This window comes from Symphodus melops (genome assembly GCF_947650265.1).
Source record: "Symphodus melops genome assembly, chromosome: 7".
Lineage (NCBI taxonomy): Eukaryota > Metazoa > Chordata > Actinopteri > Labriformes > Labridae > Symphodus > Symphodus melops.
In genome coordinates this window covers 23514651-23534484 of record NC_136697.1, presented here as the reverse complement: position 1 = coordinate 23534484, position 19834 = coordinate 23514651, and the positions used below count along the sequence as shown (strand labels likewise).

The following is a 19834-nucleotide window of genomic DNA, read 5'->3' as shown; positions in this document are numbered from 1 at the left end:
GAAAGCTGCAAATACTGTGAATACAGTATGTGTTTGCAGTCATTGTCCCTCAAAAGTCAGCGAGATACAGCTGCCTCGCACAGTAATCACCCACACTTATTATGCTGTTGATCATTTTCCCACCTAGCTTCTGGTTACACAATGAAACAGGCAACTTCAGCATGTCCAAAGTTGCTTAATGGCATGATGTCATCTCTGCTCCAAGTGCCACTGTGACTAACTGTGAGGTGGCATCCGGCACAGCTGTCAGAACAAATTTCAATGTTTGAGACTTACAGTATGTAAAAAGAAAAAGAACTCGGTGGAACTTTATATGCAGAGCTGACTCCTTATTCCTTCTTTAAGAAACCTGCAAGTACAAGAAATAACTCAGAGCCTCTAAGGAAAGGAGCGAGTCAGGAACCAGCTTCATTTGCATGTTGAACATTCATTGTCTCCTGCTGTAATGCATCACTTGTTAAAGGCACTTGGAGTACAAAGCTGCCTGCATGAATTCATCCACACAAATGAAGCACATTTCATTCCAGGCAACATATAGTAGGCTATGTGTTGAGTCTCCACATACAGTATCATCCATCACTGATGGAATAAGCCTACAGACCTTTCTGATCATGCAACAGATACTCGTGGAGTGCACGAAGAGAACATCCTATGACTCATAAGAGCAATCATTTATTCAACTTAGAGAATAATTAAGCGTCAGTGGGTCTTTTTATTTTCATTTTCAAGTAGGTCGAGTGGGAAAGCTCTGATTGCACAACAGAATTATAATTAAAAAGTGCTCAATAATGAATATGCATCAATAAAACCAAATGAATTATACCGTATATTGGTATTATGTACGAGTGACCACGGAGAGACTCTTACCACATTTCTTTCAGTCTAGGACCATCTCCATCTGCTTTGACAGAAAATCAGTTTTGATTTCAAATGTTTGTTTCATACATCATTTTCATTCATTATGAATCTTTCCCATTTTACATCCATGCAGCTGTTTTTTTGTCTCCTGGGAGGAGCTGGATTCACTTTGGCGGTCCCTGTGGACAAAGCAGTAGCTCTTATCTCATCTGTGTTTCCTAGTTAAATATAGCATCCTCCTGTAGTCATGTGCTACATATTCTAATGGAAAATGTAAAACAATATATAGATCTATTTATTCAGGTTTCTTGTCTGACACCTACAGCAGCAGTAAACAAAGCTGTATAGAAATCTTCAGTCTTTCTGCTGAAGGTCTTGTTTGCTTAAAAAGGTAATATAACGGCAAGCTGCCAAAAAGTATTCACAGTGGTCTTTTTTAAAATCAAACAAAGGCAAAAAATACAATATAACTTGATTTTGCTCTTTATCGAGGGCTGCTCCTGCAACCGCAATAATGACCAAACCAACCACAGAGCATGGTCAGCCAATCGTCAGCCGCCTCACTCCGACTCGTGTTGAGACGGAAACAATGGCAACTGCCCTGGAACCTAAAGCCAATGGAACTGTTCCTCTTTTGGGAACATTTCAGCTTTCAGCCAAATGAAAAAAAAAAAAAAAAAAAGAACCAGCTAATTCAGGCAGTTTGTAAAAAAAAAAGAAAAACATCTGTGCCAGAACGATCCCGTGTGAAACCAGTAAACACATCGAACTCAAGGTCTCATCTAGCAAATGGTATCTGACCAGCAAGTTTCCCAATTACAACTCCAACACTAACACTCTTTCTAACACTACAGGTGAGCCTGGTTTGGGGGACGGCTTGTTATCAAGACACAGCAAAACCAAAAGGGAGCAGAATCACAACAGCATGGGGGGGGGGGGGGGGGGTATTGTGTATTGTGGAGCCAAATCATACTGTAGAGGTTTTTAAAAAGCGACAGTTTTTTATGTTTAGTTGATGGTTCACTGAGATATTCAGACGATGCTCTAGAGACAGATGTAGAGTCCAAGTTCACAGGTTGGTTTAGCAGTAGGTGGGGCGGAGGAAAAGCAGAGATATCTGATTTATCTCTGGGCAAAAACTAGGACCAAAAACTCCTTTCAAGCACCAAGCCTCAAGCAACAGTACAACTGTTATTGTCAAAGCCTGCTCGTGGCTCTAATCTGTATTATGAAGATAAATAACACACACAGCAGCCAAGATAATGCATTATTTGGAGTCTTCCTCAGGCAAAACTGCCATTTACCAATCCTGACTTCCTTGATTGACAAGAGCAATATAATCCTCGTCTTTCAGCCGTTTATTGACATGTGCCAGAGGATCCTGCTCCGGCTCAGCCTCCCACGGCTCGTCCTGTGTCAGCATCGCACACAAACACGGCATCGGCCTGTTAAACAGCTCCGTCAAATGGCAGCTTTGGGGGATGTGGAGAAGCACAAGCTCACATTGGAGCTGTGCACACAAGGGGAGAAGACAGCGACCAAGCTGTGGTCCTGTGGCTGCCGCAGCGCTCTTTAAGATCCTGCGTGAGCCCTGAAGAGTCGCTAAATGACAGAGACAAGCTCGAGGTGCATCACACAGAAAGAGGAACTATTTAATTTCACAGCGTTTTGTCTCTGATTTGGAATATTTTGGGGCGATCCGTCTGGTACTCAGCCGGCTTTAAATCTGTATATTTAGTTCAGATATGGATGTGTTCAGTTTTATTTAAAGCCTACAAAGAAGAAAATGCTTCTGAAAAGACTTCAGAGTTTCATCTCTTTCAGTACTCACATCACCAGTCTGTTTTCACTCTGTAAAAAGCTGCGTGTGGAACCTTTCATTTTCAGAATAAACTTCAATAATTGTGTTTTTTTTTCTGCTGCTCTTGGTTTCTTGTTACTTTTTTCACAGAACAATGCAATCATTTATAACACACAATATCTTGTCAGAAGGAAACTATCAATGGGCCAGTGTGCCTGGAGCTGATACAAACCAAATGTAGTGTGCTTGACTCTAGCTGACACTATAATCCACACACCATGTGCAATGAGGCAATAAAAGATTGTAAAGATGGACAATTCCCCAGCAATAACATATTTGGTCCAGACTGACATCAAAATGACTCTAAACGCCAGACAACACATCCTGGGTGTCTCCGCCAAGTTCAGCACGAAGAGAAGTTGAGTGCATTCAAAGAACGCCCGACGGTGCAAAAGCCTGCAGTAAGCTAACAAGAACAGACGCTTCTCTTGATTATGTGAATCTGGCTGCTTACACAGCAAAAGAACAAAAGTTTGATCAAGTGTCAGGTGTTCGAGTCTCCCAAGCGTCTGTGAACACAGCATGTACCATATCAAGTCTAAACCTTTACATAGTCTGCCGAATGAAACCGAGTCAAGCTGCTGCATCACACAGCATGAGCACATTTAAGAATGGGATAAAACGTGCAAAAGAAGCACCAGTGTGGTCTTTGAACGGGGTTATAAAAGATGCAGCAGGAAAGACGAAGCAACATGAATTCATCATTTTGTAGCCCGCGGTGCTTAACAGCGCTAAAGAGTCACACAAACGCACAACACATTGACTTCTGCACTTTGCATGAAAAATACAATGAAATGTTCTCTCGTCAAGGAAATTGCTTAACATATGTAGAAAAACACAATATCCTGCTGAACAGCCGAATATCACCCTGCACTGCTTTTAATTACCTGCTGAGATTCTATTATTGGAAAAATAAAAGGCTGGTAATTACATTTTCCAATTTGTAGGTGGATAATTCATCAGTCCTGTGTCCCCGTTGACAAAAAATGTGGATGTTGAACAAATCTCAAACATTAGTCGTTCTGCAGCCGCCAAAAAAACATTTCAAAAATGTGTTTTTTTTTTAAAGAAAATAATTAAAACATACACACTTGTTCCTCGGCTAAAAAACACAACGATGGCGAGTTTCAGCGTGCCTGTCAATCATGAAGATATTTCACATTTCCTGACAGACTTACTGGTTGCTGATACTCAGGTTGTCACACATCCAAAGCAACACATGTCGTGTTTATCATTCCAGACGGATTGACATATTATAGACTAACATTAACTTGAACCTAACATCTGTGAGAAAATATCCAGCAGATGAAAGCCTGAGGGAGCGGGATAATTGGTAAGCCATCACGGCAAATTAGAAGTTGAAAGGCGTGTCGTTCCTTAAAACTCCCAGTAAAACAAATCCATTGATCTGACAAACACAATTAAGTTAATAATGTACGTTAAATGATGACTACGAATATAAATGCCACCATTTTGTTGTCTTAATTTGTTTTTTTTAACAAGGTCAATCACTGGCGCTCTTTCCTTTGAAGCTTAAGAAGTGAGTGACTGCTCGGCTGCTATCAGCACAGGTCAGACTGCCTCTCATCAATAGGCTCATCTCTTGCCTCAAAGAGGAAACTCATTGGAATGCTCCAGAGGCTCATGGGAGGACGTACACACAGTCCTTGACCATGATATGCTGCTTAAAATGTAAATGAGCTTCTGAATAATGGGACAAGTCAGCAATGAATATGCAGACGACCACAAATTATTTTTTGCTTATCTTATCAATCATGTTTTGTTTGTTGGCATTTTGGGGGGGCTGAAGACAGTCCCGACCAAAACCCAGGAACTTAATCTACTTAAGTCCAAGGTTTGGAAGTCCCAGTGTCTTTGACCTTGTTCCCTGTTTTGATTGGGTGACATTTGTCACATGTTGACAGGCAGTTGTAAAACCATTCGGTTCAGACCACTCCACCCAGTTCTGATTAGGTCCAAATTGTCTGTGTGCTAAGATGAATGTCAGTAACCAGGGTCGGGGGCCAATCCTGCCATTTTTCAATGGGTTGATATCAGCCATGTAAATCACCACCCTTGATAAATCCTTTTGTTTGCTCCTGGTACACTTGCTGTCTAGAATATCCAATTAGCCCTTACTAAATCCTAAATTGAGCAGGCTTAGTATCTGGCAGCACCAAAGTCAAGCCTCTGCCTTGCTGTTGGTCGTTTTTAGAGCTCGGCTCGTCCAGCAAGGAAAGAAACCACATTTTGAACAAGTTTAAGATTTGTTGCCAAAGCGCCTGTTTAAGTGACTCTGGATTTCTTGACCATGTTTGTTCTAATCCAAAAGCCAGACAGAGGGAGAGACGGTTTGGCTGGTTGGTGAATTGCCTGTAATGGTAAATACAGGATAGAACTGCAGCTCCAAGAGGGGAAGGGGAGAAACATAAGCAGCAAAGCAGGAGAATTGTTGATCGATTCTTGTATCTCTCGCTCTCTTGCAAAGAAAGTCGGCACACTTATTATTTGACATCGGAGTGGTTGGATTACATTTGCAGCTTCTTGCCTCTAAAAGTTTACGTGGTGATATATAGCTGTACATCTCACGCCTGGCTTACTATACTCCTTGGATCATTGGTATTCATGGAAAAGTTAAGTCAATAGAGCTTATTACAGGAAGACAAAAAGAAAAACCTGTCTGCCACTGATTGGACCTTCTTACTTCTTTAAACCATCAGCCTTTACAAATGACAATAAGAAACAGTCAGAGATAAATTAATGGATATATTATGTCCCCAGTGAGCAGCTTTCACAGACAAATGCTGAAGATCCTATATATGGCCTACTTTAGGTTATGTGTGCACTGTGGAGCTGTTTCATACAAAACATCTTATCTAAGTATAAATGTATTGGACTGGCCTCAAATCACATCAAAGCACTAGTGGACTTGTCAAAATGAAAAGTAGTAAGTCTGAGCATTGCCTAATATCATCTGCACTCAAAGCTCCGAACTCCACCAAGTCAGCATACAAACGATCTTCCTGTAGATGAATATAATCCAGATCAAAGTGTGTGTGGACACATTCTGTCCATGCTACTGTGAAAAGACATAAAGTATAACCACTGATTGTTTAAGCAGTGCTGAAGGTCCTTTTATATCCTATGCAAATAAAAAAAAACTCATTTTAATGACTATATTTTCTATTTAAAAATACATGTTTTCAATTCTCACTGTCTTGCCTATTCTTGCATTCGATATAATCCAGAGTTTGACAGCAGACAAACTCAATTAGAACCTGAAACACAATTTTTAATTGAAGTGATCTTTCCTATTTCCAAACATTACTTTAATGTTTGTTTGTTTGGTTTTGGGTTCCTCCTTTGGGCAGATAAAATGTGCCTGCACATTACCTTCAAATCAGATCAAAGTGCCAGGGCTTTGCGCGGGTATTAAAGAAAGATAAGACTCGAAGCAGACAAAAATGAGAACTCCCTTATCCTGCCCTGTTGCTGCATATCACACGCAAGTCTCCTTATTAAGCAGGTGTGGATTATTTTTTATCACTTTTTGGAACAAAAAGCGTAATACAAAACACTGCATGGTGTCATCACAGTGAAAACAAAATGGTCTTTTTAAGGCTGCTGAAATATGCATTTTTTTTTTTTATCAAACTTCTCGACTTCTTCTCAAAACTTATGTTCTTTTGCCTTTTTGCTTGATCACTTTCGAGATTTATTTCTTAATCAGCAACCAACCACCTATACGACCACTATGAACATGTTCACTGAAAACAAAGTGTATCCCCAGGGTTCATTTGATGCCATCCAACCTTCAGTGTTGCACCATTTCAGTACCTGAATATCGTCAATAAATCCACTTCTTTGAGTCAAATATTACCTTGCATTCCTTATCTCCAAAGCACCACACTCAGGGGTGAAGCTGCCAACAATGTTTTTGCCAATCAGCAGTAAGCTGCTCACACAGTTAAAAGTGAACTAAATCCTTCTGTGAATGCAATGGAAGATAGCAGAGGCGTTTAACTAAACGTGACAGAATCAGGAAACTGTCAATACCTCTGCCAGACATATCAGCCGGATTTGGCTTTTTAATTCAAACCTCTTCTGATTTTACTCAACATTATCAGTGGTCTGTCCAAAGAAATCTATAGTTAACATAAACCTGCACGACAGACCAACCGATTTAAACTCGGGGCCTCGCTGGCTGTTTGGTACAGTTTGGAGCGTACCCTCACATACTTCAGCTTCTTCCACATAACCCCACGGCTACTTCTCCCAATGTTCAAGTCACCGCCCTAAAAGACAAGAGTAAGGATGAACCATTCCTTTGGAGTTCTCTAACTTTGCCCCAATCACATGAGGTGACTTAGCACAGAAGACTACACACAGCATAGCAAGGAGAGGGGAGGAAAAAACAAGCTAATCAACATGCAGAGACAGGAAGCCGAGTGAGTCCGAGTCAAGCTGCCAAGCCGCCAGATAAAGATCTGTCTGACACGTAGCCTTTTAAATAATCCACTTGTAAGTACACCATTTAGAAACATTAACATCCAGCTGGGAAAAGGTGATTTTCCAAAGGGCGTGATGGGGGGGGGGTGCGGGACTTTTCGAAGATGGATGATCGTGTGGACAGGCACAATGTGGAGACCTTTTCACAGACTTTAGATGTCACTCATTAGAACCCAAAGCAACTGCTGCTGATCCTCGAGAGGGTTCCTGGGTGTCCTTGGAGAGGGGAAACGTGAGCCGAGTCTCTGCCTTTTGTGGAGGTCTTGCATAACAATAGTGAGGCGGGATGAGGAATTTTCTAATGGGGCAGACTGCAAACACTAGAAGCAGGTGATGTTGGCTAAAGCCTCCTCTGTCAGTTTACATTTTAAACGCCTCACAAAGTAAGTCAAATCCGGTTTGTGCAGCCCTTGTTTGCGAGCTGACTTTTTACCGTCCCCCCCCTCCTCCCCCCTCTTTCCTGCTCGGTCCCAGTATTCTGAGGGGAGAGAGACTGAACAAAAACACAAGAGAGGACATGTTGGATGTGAAAACATGCTGGTTATTTAGTTCTGACTAACACTTCACTCTGTCGAGTTAGTAATCCTTGTTGCTTTAATAACGAGACAGCAGTCTGCTTCGCGTGTGAAGCCCAAAGAAAGCATCCCTGTCCGTGTAATGCTGAAGAAGCGGCGTGGGAATCAGACGGGAGTTTGTCCGACTTAAAAAGGACTAGGAAATTCTTGTCCCCTCCGAGGGAGGGAGGGAGGGGGGGAGGGGGTGCTCAGTGAGGATGTGTGCCACGTTAATTGCTTTATGACAATTTAAGGCTTCGAATAAATCCGCAGCAATTCAAGTGACGCGAGCTTTCTCAAACATGCTCAGTGTGCTCTGTCAATTAATTATCGCAGACATTTGTGGGCAATATTACCTGGCTGAAAGCAGGAAAAATCAGAGCTGCTGGGACTCCAAAGCTCAGACATGGATATAAAGCTTATTAGGGAGGAAGACACACAAAGCAATCAGCAGACTTTCTTAAGACTCGACTATCCAGAAGGGCTTAACCACCCTATTTCACAGTAGTTCAGAGAGAAGAGTTTTTCCTAAGATTCAAGATTAAAGGGAACCATTTTCAGGAGGCAATTTCTATTTCTCTGACAGCGGCTCCTACTTCAAGTCAAGGATAAGGCTCATATCTATATATGGGCCTTGACAAAGAAAGATAAGGGCGGAAAAACTGCTTATCCTTGTGCCTGACGTATTAGGAACAATAGACTACTTCGTTCACTTCACAACTTTGCTGTTGTAAATTTCATTTTTCTCTTTCTCCAACACGGCCAGGATGAAGTTAAGATGCGCAGATTGTGAGTTTGGTGAGGAGTGAGTATACGTTTGTGTGCGTGTTGGGGCGTGCAGCGGTGGTGGGGGCTCCGTACCTATCTTAGAAGAAGAAAAAAAAGCCCGAGCATTCAGCGCATCTTGAGCTATAAATCAGTGCCCTGGTCAACGTGGCCAACAGCATTTTCAAACCCATTTGCAGCAGATAATGCCAGCTATTCCTCCCAGCCCCAGGGACAGCAGAGCCAGCCTCATGAATCATTGCCCTTTTAGAGGAGCTGCAGAGCGGAGCTCACCTTGCTGTGTCCACAGGGTTCTCTTGACTCGTCCTGGTAGGCAGAAACAAAAGGGGGGGGGGGGGGGGGGGGGGGCAAAGGAAAACGTTCAAACGCTAAAATATTTCTTTGTGAGTTCACAGAGAATTCGGACGTAAACCAGGGTCAGAGGATGACTGTTGCAATCGCCCCTTCTATTGTGAACTTTTGTTAGCGATGAAGTCGTAGCTACAAAAAACCTCAAGAACAACTAGTGGGACTTCACGTCAACGCTTTCAGCGACTGCAAGCAGAGGAAGGAAGGAAGGCGTCTGCATCTGATCATCAAGCGGTCACGTCAAATTCAACCTTATCCCCTGATTTGAAGAAAGCCCGACGGTAAAAGATCACACGAGCACTTGTGGGTTAATGGAATCTCCTCACAAGTGTGAAATATGTGAAAATGAAAAGAGTAACTCCATTTCCAATCCGTTTGGAATAGATAATTGACTTTGTTAGCGTTTGCACCACTTTTGACTTACAGAAGATTAACCTGATTTTCTGCATATGTTTGTTATGCAAAGATGATTTAACCTCTGAAATCATATTGAAATTTGCTCCAGAAATAAAAGAATGATTGGACTGTTGTTCTTCGTTGAAGGATGAGAATGTGTGTTGGAACTTATAAAGATGTTTTACATCTCGATAATTAGTCAAATCTTACTTTTGCAAAGACATAAAGCATTATTATCTTAATGTGTTACACATCATTAAAGGCAAACATTCAAAGGTGCACGTCGACATGCGCTGGATTTCTTGTGCTCAGTGACCTGGTTAACCATTACTCAGTGCTTCATGTTGATCTGTGGGGAATTGTAAACTGTTTCACGAAGTCTCCTCTGGACCAACCACATTCTCCCCTCGAGGGTTTAATGTGCAAAAGTCGTGAACAGCATGACATCGCAGCGGAGGAAAAGTCGGATCACATGAAATGCAAGTGTCTGGTTTTGATCTGGTATCAGCCCTCGGGTCTTTAATGTCGCTTTTTTTATGGCATGTTTTAATGCCTACTCTACATTTACGTTTCTGTCTTGTATAATGTAATTTGTATGGGTCTGAATTTTCTCTTAATAAAACACCCCTTGGTCATAAACTGTGGAAATTAGCTCAGGCTGTAAATGCGATGATATGTTGTATTATCTCCTTTTCTCTGCCTGTATATCTGCCCCTATAAATACAAACAATAATAAAATCATAAAAAAATATGGATTTGTATAAACGATCTGCCACACCCATGGGTGTACCACAATGGAAAGTAACCTGCAGACCTTCCTGTAATGGAAAGCAGCCTTTTATCCTTTGTCCATAAACATTAAATATACAATAAATTCCATTTATTACAGACAGCCAAATGAGTTCCCCTCTCCGCAGCACCTCCACCGCCTCCAGTAACCTCGTGCTGGGATATTCCATTACTCTCCGACTACAGTAAGGAGAAGTCGACATGATTTCAGCTCGACACTCCAGTGTGTAACCTTGAAACGTTTTTAATGCGAGTCTGATGAATGCGGGTAATGTGCGACAGTGGAGCGGATCATTTGTGTCCTCGTAGCCCGACGTTCAAACACAAACAGGACGCAGGAAACAACTTGTCATTCTGGTCAGTGCTCAGACGGTTGCTTTTATTCTTCTGTTACTTCGGTTATGATAATACCACGATGTCCCTGATGGGAACTATTACACATTTCAAGGCTTATCTGTTGGCAATTTTCTCGGCTTCAAATACTGCTTGATTAATTTAAGCTCGATCAGACTGGATTGACTTACATAACAAAACTTTGGAGTGTGGTAATATGTCTTATTTTAGATGGGTATGTTCTTACAGCAAAGCCAGAAATAGGTTACAGTACATGACTAATACCTCGACGCTAGATGGACTAAATGACACGTGATAATGACGTGATGATCATAAAACACTCGCATGCATGTTTATGGTTAATTTCTCTGTTTACTTCCTTAAATATCCACAGTGAATTATTAATCGCACTGATTTTAGAGACACGTCATGTTCTGAACAATCCCAACAGATAAAACTTTCTTTCCCACATTTCTGTATTTTTCACACGAGCTCGAGCCCTGAGAATAAATAATTCACAGTCATGAGCCTCACACTTGGGTCTTTAAGGTTTTTTTTTTTTTCTTCCCGGTGCGTTTTGAGCCGAGCTGGGAGAAGAGCACGCTTCAAAGCTTTGCTCAGTCCTTAATTCAGTCACTGAATTATTGCATTACATGGTTTTATTAGAGTCACTTGTCTTCACTTGTGTCGTGCATTCGAACTAAATCAAATCAAGACATCTTGAAAAACATCTCCAACGCTGGCTGTGGAGGTTTTGTGGAGACATGCTCCCAGTCTGAGACAGCAAGTGGACAATCCCGGAGATACTGCCAACAAAGCCTCATGTGTGCAGCTTCTGCGCAAGTTCAGTTGAGCCTTTATCGCAGAAAAGAGGGAACACATCTTCAGATTTGCGTTTGGCAAAAAATCCTGTTTATTTCCAAGTGTGCCGTCTTTCATTTGCTGTTTTTGCCTGTTCATGTCTTGACCGTGAGCTCCGGTGTGACGCGATGACATGCTGTCAACGCTAATGGCCTTTGATGGCATCAAGGCTCTGTCAGGAGGATGCAGTAGGTGCTCAGAGCCAAGGCCCTTGGTCGCCCTGCGTGGATGAAGAGCTGTCATCTCTGTCCCTCACTGCCAAAGATGCCCACCTCCCCTCCCCCCTCTTCCTGCCTCCCTAAAATCCTATCCATCTGCCGTATCAGCGGGGCAGACGGAGTGCAAGGCATGCACTTTTTCTGCTCGTCACTGTTGTTCTTTAGCATGCAGAGCTATGAAGATGAGTCTTCGCTGCTACAATCAACACATGGTCAGTTACAGAATTTCTTTTTTCCCAAAAAAATAAAAAAATAAAAAAAGTGCTTTTGGCTTGTCTTGAGGCCAGTGCTTTAAAGTGCGTCTTCTAAAAGAGTTTCTGCTGCAACTGTCAGTCTTGAATCATCTTTACCGCTTCCATAAGCTAAAAGCATTCAGTGGAGTGTTCTGACAAAGTGTCTTGCTACTGACTTCCAATTCTTTTTTCTTTTTCTTTTTTTCCAGAAAATCAGTCAGCATGATTTTTTTTCCTTTTTTTTTGCACCTGAAAGTGCACGCCGAATCTCTGACTGTCCATATGCTTGTGTAACTGCGTACAAGCCAGAACGGGTAATGGCTTGGACAGAGAATCCCGCGAGGAAAGAAGCTTTTAGAGAAAAAAAAACACACACACACACAGGGCACGGCTATAATGTGCCGACATCCTTCCACTGAAAGACTGCATGCAAGCTAAAACACGCAAAGTCATGATTCCTTCTCTGGCCACATAAATAAAGGATGGCTTCATGACTGTCACATCTCAAATATCTCGGTCCCCTCATCAGTAATGCAACAGTGTCATAGCACGCTAAGTGTCAACAGTGAATAACAACAGAGGCCGAGAAGGACCTTTTATTCCACCTCTCGTCGGACCATCCGCTTGCCTGCACTGCTAATATAAAGTAGATGTAGAATCCAGGCCAAGCTCAGTGTGAAAACTGGCTCATTATTCATTGCAGTCAGCGTTTAATCTACATAACCTATGTGAATTTGTCACATTTCTCCCACTTTTGAAGCATGGAGTATGTGGCATTTAAGTCCAGCCCTGATAAGACGGCTGACTGTTTGACCTTCATGTAATGTTCTACATCAATTCTGCTCCAGCCGGTGTGTTTGTAGGTGTGCGTGCGACTCGGTGAGTGTGAGTTCTAATTAGACGTGGAGAAAAAAAAAAAAAAAAAAAAACCCCGAACAGAATCGTTCGACAAACGACAAGCGAAACGAATGACACCGGCCGCTGAGCCGTTGCTCCATTTGTCCCCATCCAGCGTTTGTCTGAAATGAACGAGCGCGTCATCCGAGCCACTCCTGCTGACAGGGCAAACGCTCAGCCGAGGCGCCCAGGTCTTACACGCGTGTCACATGTCCCTGTCAACTCGACGGTACATCTCCCAATACACAAGATGTGATAAAACTGTCTGCTGTGCCATAACCGTGGAGGAGCATCCACACAGAATCGATGTTTGGATCCTCAGCGAAAGATGTAATAACACACAAGCGGCATCTCTCGGAACATGAAGCCATTTGGGCTCTAATGATTCATAAAACTCAGAGTTGGATTTAATAGCGTTATGTATTTCCATCGCTGCAAAATAAGGACGGCCTGGGTGAATTACTGCCACATTTCCATTTTTAATTAACTGTGACACCCAACTTTATGCAAGCATGAAAGTATAATATGTGATAGTGTGAAAACCAAACAATGGTGTTTTGTTCCATTTCAAGTGTTTTCTCTGCAGGATTACAGCAGACACAGCTCTTCACAGGACAACAATAAAAAAATGTAAAAAAAAAAAAAAAAACATGTGGTGTCAAAACATGAGCCTTCACATTGACTGAACAGCCACACTGCTGCATTGTTCCACAGATACACAGGTCAGTTTGTTTGAGTCATCACACGCAGCAGATCAAGCACACCGCATCACTGAGGATCAATGATATGATGAACTGTTATCCTCCCAAATGGTTTCAGACACATTTCAGCACGTGTTTGAAAATAATACAGGTTCTGTCGTTCAAATGATCAATAAGAGTATCGAAAAGTACCAAAGATTTACTTCAGATACTCAGGTATTGTTAAGTGAAAGCTGTCAGGAGCGAGAGAGCGACAGAGCACTCCTATTGTTGTTAATTAGAATAAATGACCCAATTGGGGAAATTATTGTTTGACTTTTACAAGAATCGATCAAAGTTTAAAATTCTGGCATCTCGACATCCTTCGCTCCTGCAGACTATCTGTATCTGTAACATTCATAAATATCCTGATCTACATGACTGTACAGCCTGGCCAGCATATTGCCAATTCTGACAACAGACGGTATATTTTTTGCCTTTTTTTTTTTTTTGCTTGAACAATCATCCAATACAAGATATTTAGCTTAGAGAAAAAAAAAGGGCATTCGGGCTGCTGTAACAAGGAAATACTTGGCATTTCCGCTTTATGATTAATGAATGATTTGAGGCCGATATAGACTCGAGCAGCATGATGTTTTCAGGGACCTTGCACTGCAGGTACTGGACACATCCTGCACTCTTATTACCTCTATGAAAAACAGTTTTCCCACACTGCCAGCAGGCGTGGTATGAGTAAGCACCCAGCTCATTGAGCAGACACAAAATACTATGTTTAGACAAAAACAATAATTATTTTTGCATGCATGGGCTAGCAATGCCATTGGCGTTCAGACTGGTTTGAAAAAAGCCTCGTTATGGGTATTAAACTATTTAAACAACTGAAATGCTTAACAGTAACGACATTACATCAAATCTACAGCACTTAGAGCGGCAGAGAGTTTCTACATGATGACATGATGTAACTGTCAGGTGAGAGGAGTCAAATCAGCAGCAGTGAAGTGAAGGTAAACATTAAAGCAATAAGAATCCTCTTCGATGTGTTTGGTGGCTAAAAGTTATAATTAGATGGCCTGTGTGGTGGGATTGCAACGCCATCTGGGACCATCTGAGATCACACAGAAGATGAATAGCAACAGTTTCCTCATCTCACCACAGACTTTGTTATGCATACCAATGGGCAGATAACTGCACAATTCCCAGTGTTTTCTCAAAGTGCACATTCAAATATCACACGAAAGAAAATCAAGAAAAGAGCAGAGATACTTTGAGACTCGAGTGGGTTGGTGGTGTACCTCCTTTAATCACTTACAAAGCTGCATTTATTGATTCATTTGGTTGGTTTGTTTTTTTATTAAATGGAGAGTAAAAATATGTAAATTCAAATTTCTAATCTGAATATTTTCTGCCTATTTTCCTCCTCTTGTACAATAAACGGAACATGTTTGAGGTACGGATCAAACAAGGCTTTTAAGCATGCCATCTTTGCCTCTGAGAAACACTTACCAAGTTGTGTTTGAATAATTTCTGACATTTGATAGACCAATTAAAAAAACGGATTAAATAAGAAAATGCTCAACATTTTTAACAGCACTGAATGTCATAGCTGGTTGCAGTGCTAATGTCGTGGTATTCTTAAACAAACATAGAGTTAAATATCCAAATGCAGGTTTCTTGAAACCTAATAAAGTGAAGGTAAGGAGCTACTATGTAAATACATCCAGTGTTGCAAAACAATAAACCCAGAGTCAATTATGTGTGCTTTTACTGCTGCTGCTAATGCTTAGCTTCAGTCATTAGCAGTGACATTAACAGAACACTGACATCCTAAAGGTTCAGCCGTTGAATTCCAACATCCTTCACTCATTAGTCTTTCCACTTATTCCTCTAAAGACGTCTGTGGCACTTGCCCTCCAGTAGCACTTTGACTCTTTAATGAGTTTTGTGTTTTTTTTTTAAGGCTTAGGTGGTAAAAATATAATTAAGGGTACTTGGTATATTTAGGTAATGGCTACCTTCTAACACGTTGATACAGAACAAGAGCAAAGTTGACGCAAGGTCCTGACAAAGCAAATTGCTTTGGCCAATTTTCACAGATTTCAGACTTTAGTTGTTAATCACAAAGTGGAGCTGGAGAGAAAAGTTCCAGCGCTTACAGAAAAGGGTGTATAATCTAAAGCAGGCGGACCATGACTTTCTAGGAGGTCCTGTTGGATAGATGACACACAAAACTGATTAACATTTGACCTTTCAATGTCATCCATATTCAGCACTTCACTCAACAGCACACGCACGCTTTGAAGGAAAAACCAACAAATCACACGAGGTGTGCGATAAAAATAGCTGTTATATGGTGGAGCAGGCCACTTTTAGGCCGTGCGCCTGTTTCCACTTTCCCCATCGCAGGGGTGCCCTGTAAAACACTGGTGTAAATGGTTTATAATGCCACCAGTGGACTCTGAAATGGGAGACCTGGTTTCAATCAGCAGTCAAATTGCTCCTACATTACCGTCGCAGACAGAGTAGTAAATCACTCATTGCCTCTGTGCGGCTGACGTAAAAGGAACAAGCATTGTTAAAAATCCACCGAGCGTGCCACGGAGAGCACCCTGTCACTGTGCCAGGGTGGGATGCTAAACAGGACAATAGCCGTTACTTGTCTCTGTAGACGGAAGAGATCGTGGACAAGCTGATGTCAAAGTGAGTATCTGAACTGGGATGTGTTGAAATATACAGAGAGAGACCTTGTTTGCAGCTTTAGGCTCCTGTAACTTCCAAAAAGCTTCATTACAACCAGTTTGAACCAGTTTGCCTGTTTTAAAAGACTTCTCGGTTTCTCCGTGCCAACGCCCCAACAGTGGGCCAGTGAAGCATCTCAGAGCACTTATAATCCCCTATAAAGCTTAGAAATGCTGATCCCGCCCACCACAGACCAACACACTCTGGGCAGAACCTCTCATTAGAACTCCAAGGCCCTGAAATTACAAAGATTTACCCATATGGAAAGCATGAGAAAGCGTCAGCTGGGAGAGGGTTGTGCCGAGTGGTTTTTCAGTGTGTGGTCACAGAGGAGCTGGTTTTGCTTTAACAGTGCCATTCAGACTGGCCCCCCGCCAGGGAGTACCGGCATTTCAGGATCCAGGAAGCTGAGGCAGATGCTATGGCAAGTAGCCCCACACAAGGCCAGCGAGGAAATACCCAGAACCGCTACGTACAAATGTACACATAGGCCGGAAGTGTAGCCAGGTCAAAAGAACACAACCACATTGAGCATGTAAATAAAACTATTTAAAGGGAGACAATATAAACAGCTTCACCTGAGTTTCAGTTCTTTAAACCACAGGTCAAACCACAAAACAAATGTTGCAGTGTCAGTAGAGCTGATGCTTGCTAATTGCTTCCGTGCAGCCCAGTATTAGACACTATGCATGCCTGGTGGATGACGTCAGGGTCTAGATTACTTTCTCTCACAAGAAAGAAATCATTCATCAGACCAACTGTTGACTCTCCTGGCATGGAACAAAGGAAGAAAGCAATGTAATGATCCAATGTGGGCCAACCTGTAATCCTCTAAGAGTCATGAAGATTAGGTCAAATAAATCACACGTCTTCACGTGAATCCTTTAAGTTTTGAAGTGGTCGGAGTACAAAGTAGGCCTAACAGTTTGCACTGATGTATAGGTATTCAGCACATACTACGAGTGCTCAAACAATGGCAGAGAAATATTATTCAGATAACACCAAAAAGTGAAACATTCAATGTAAAAAAAAAAAAAAAAAAAAGGCACACAAATTTAAGGAATAAACAGGAAAATCAGCCAGGAGAAACATCGAGAAAGCTTGCAGCTCCCCTGCAACATGTTGCCACCATGACAGAGGAAAACCTTAATGCTTCAGCAGCATGGGACACAACAACACCGGCGTCAACACAGGTTTAAATAACAGATATATCAACCAAATTACAGCAGGTACATTAACAGCTTGCATTCAAACCAAGCGAAACAGAGTCATCTTTGGGATGAAATACACACAGTGAGTGCACCTACATGCACGTTATCTCTGCAGCTGACATGAGAACAAAAGGTATTAATTGATGAACTGCCTCGATATGTGCAAAGAAAATAAGACAGAAGGGTATGATATAACCCTGAATTTAAAACACAAATACGCCATCACATTATTTTCAGTAGGCAGGAGCTAAGAGCTAGACACCCGAACATGCAGCGAGGCCTATAGGAGTCATTTGCAGAAAGCCTCTGATGCAATTCCAAGAAACTAACCCACCCTGTATCATCCTGTTACAGTTTGGCTTGTGGTTATGGTCTCGTCATTGTGTCTGCGACAGCAGTAATCGGGTTTATATATTGATAATAAATGGTGGCCATGAAGCAACCTCAACTTGTCAAACATGCATGCAATCCTTTTTTTTTTTAAATAAATCAAACAGGGCAGTGGGCTTCATCCAATGCTGAGGATCTTTCCAAAACACTCCCCTTATTTAACACCTATTCAAGACCTGTACAAGATTACAGGTTATTATATATTACTGATCATATGAAAAGGCAGACGATTCTTGACAATTTCATTATCTTGTGAATAAAAAAATATATGCAAGGAGCAACTGCACAGCAGTGTACGCAGCCACTGCTGCAGGAACAGTGGTTTATAAGGGCAGATGAATGACATAAACACGTCACGACAGGAGTGTCTGAAAACTGATGGGCATTTAAGAAGTGGAATACCTGTCTGAGAGATGATAACTAAAGAAAAAAAAGCAAATATTTCGTATGCTGGGGAGGGGGGGAGGGGGGGCGGAGGCGCGCGATGACATGCTCGCATCCATGCACGCGCACACATGAAAGGTTAAACATGTTTAATATAAGGTCCAAAATAGGAACAATTCCTTACATTGCTGTTCAGACACAAAAATAGGGTGAGGACAGGCTCGCGCCCCGCAGACCACCACTGCTCCTATTTCTATTTCATCAGTGATTCTCGACAGATTTTCTGCTTGATTGAAGCTCTCATCCCTCCGCAGACTTACAGACACGTCTATTTGCTCCCTGAAAAGTGCCAGCGCTCAGTTTATTGGCAACTCGGCGCAGGTTTTTGTTTATCGACAATCACTTGTGGAAATAATTAATCTGCTTCCACCCTCATTCACCTTCATGTTTTGTGGATACTTGGAATTTTTGCTTCGAGGGTTTTTTCCTGTGCAGACGAAATATCTTTAGCTGTAATTTCGTGTCGGGTTAGTCTAAAAGTTGTCAGCGTATTCATTTAGAGTTAACGTGAATAAAACAGCAACAAAGTGTGTGTGTGTGTGTGTGTGTGTGCGCGTGCGTCTGTGTGCGCGTGTGCGTGGCTGTCGGACATTAGCCCAAGATCGTCTATGCAGGACGGGGCTGAATTACAATATTTAACAGAGCATTTTTCCAAAGTACCCACAGCTCACAACGCGCACCCAACAAACAGACAAACACACTGTTCACTAAGTTAGCGATAAAAGCCACGCTTTCAATGGGGGGGGACATTCAGAAAGGAAAAAGATAACGGTGCACTTACTGAATCTCCTCTTTGTCACCTCCGTTTGCATTTCTCTCCTTCTCCCTGATCCCGCTAGCGTTTAGTCCTGTCTCCACTTTGTAGCAAGCACAAATTCCACTTCATGTAATTAACACGCGTTACGTAGAACCAGACCGAAGAGTAAAAGAAGAAGAAGAAGAATGGGGAAAGGGAAAAGGAGTCCAGTCAGTGGCAGCCCACAGGAACACGAGGTCCTATCCCGGCCAGTCGACCGGGGTCGTGGTGGATACTGGATCTATTCGTGGCAGCAGTAGCAGCACCCCGCCGTCTCTCCGCTCACGGGTTTAACGTCAGCTCCGCTCAAGTGTTCAGTGTCGCTGCCTGTCTGCACGCAAGAAGACAAATATTATTTCCTCTCTTGCAAATAAATCTTTTCCTTTTCGTCTCATTCAAGTTTTATTTGTTGAAGTCCGTACACAGGTTCCCCCTTTAAAAACAGAAGGAGCTGTGGCAGGTTATGGGAGCTGCTGCTGCTCCGTCTCTCCCTCCACAGTCACGCTTCTCTCTCTCTCTCTGCCTCTGTGGAAGACAACACACACAGCAGGTCGGTCAGCAGGATTTTTCGGATCCACTCGGCTTCACTCGCTGCTGTTGTCCATTCACTTCCAGCCTTCTCAGGTCCTGCAAACGCGAGACACGAGGGGATATATCAAACCTGCCATTATTTTATTTCACTGTTTACACTTTTCACCTGCTAGAAACGACGTCAAGTATACAATGGTGAAGGTTATTATACGGGGCAAAACTTGGGATCTTGGATTTATTCTATGTAAGCAAAGACCTCTTAATACAGTCTTTTACTATAACAGATGAATTAAAATAATCCTGATATACGTTTTTAGCCCTTCTCAGCTATTCCAGGCGATTTAGTCAAGTTGTAATGAGGCTTTGCCTTATTATCCAAAAG

At 42.2% G+C, this 19834-nt stretch overlaps 1 protein-coding gene across 13 annotated transcripts in view; it reads right to left on the bottom strand.

Annotated features, from left to right (window-relative positions):
• The window catches only part of ptprfb (protein tyrosine phosphatase receptor type Fb), a 170486-nt gene extending 150969 nt beyond the window's left edge, over positions 1-19517 (bottom strand). For 6 of the 13 annotated variants that reach the window (XM_079348473.1, XM_079348484.1, XM_079348472.1 and 3 more), the window contains exon 1: positions 18907-19515. The gene's annotated coding sequence lies outside the window, so the exon portion shown is untranslated. Of the gene's footprint in view, positions 1-18906 lie in introns of all 13 variants that reach the window. The other 7 variants (XM_079348471.1, XM_079348481.1, XM_079348480.1 and 4 more) reach the window with 3 other exon arrangements.
• Positions 19518-19834: the final 317 nt, after the last annotated feature.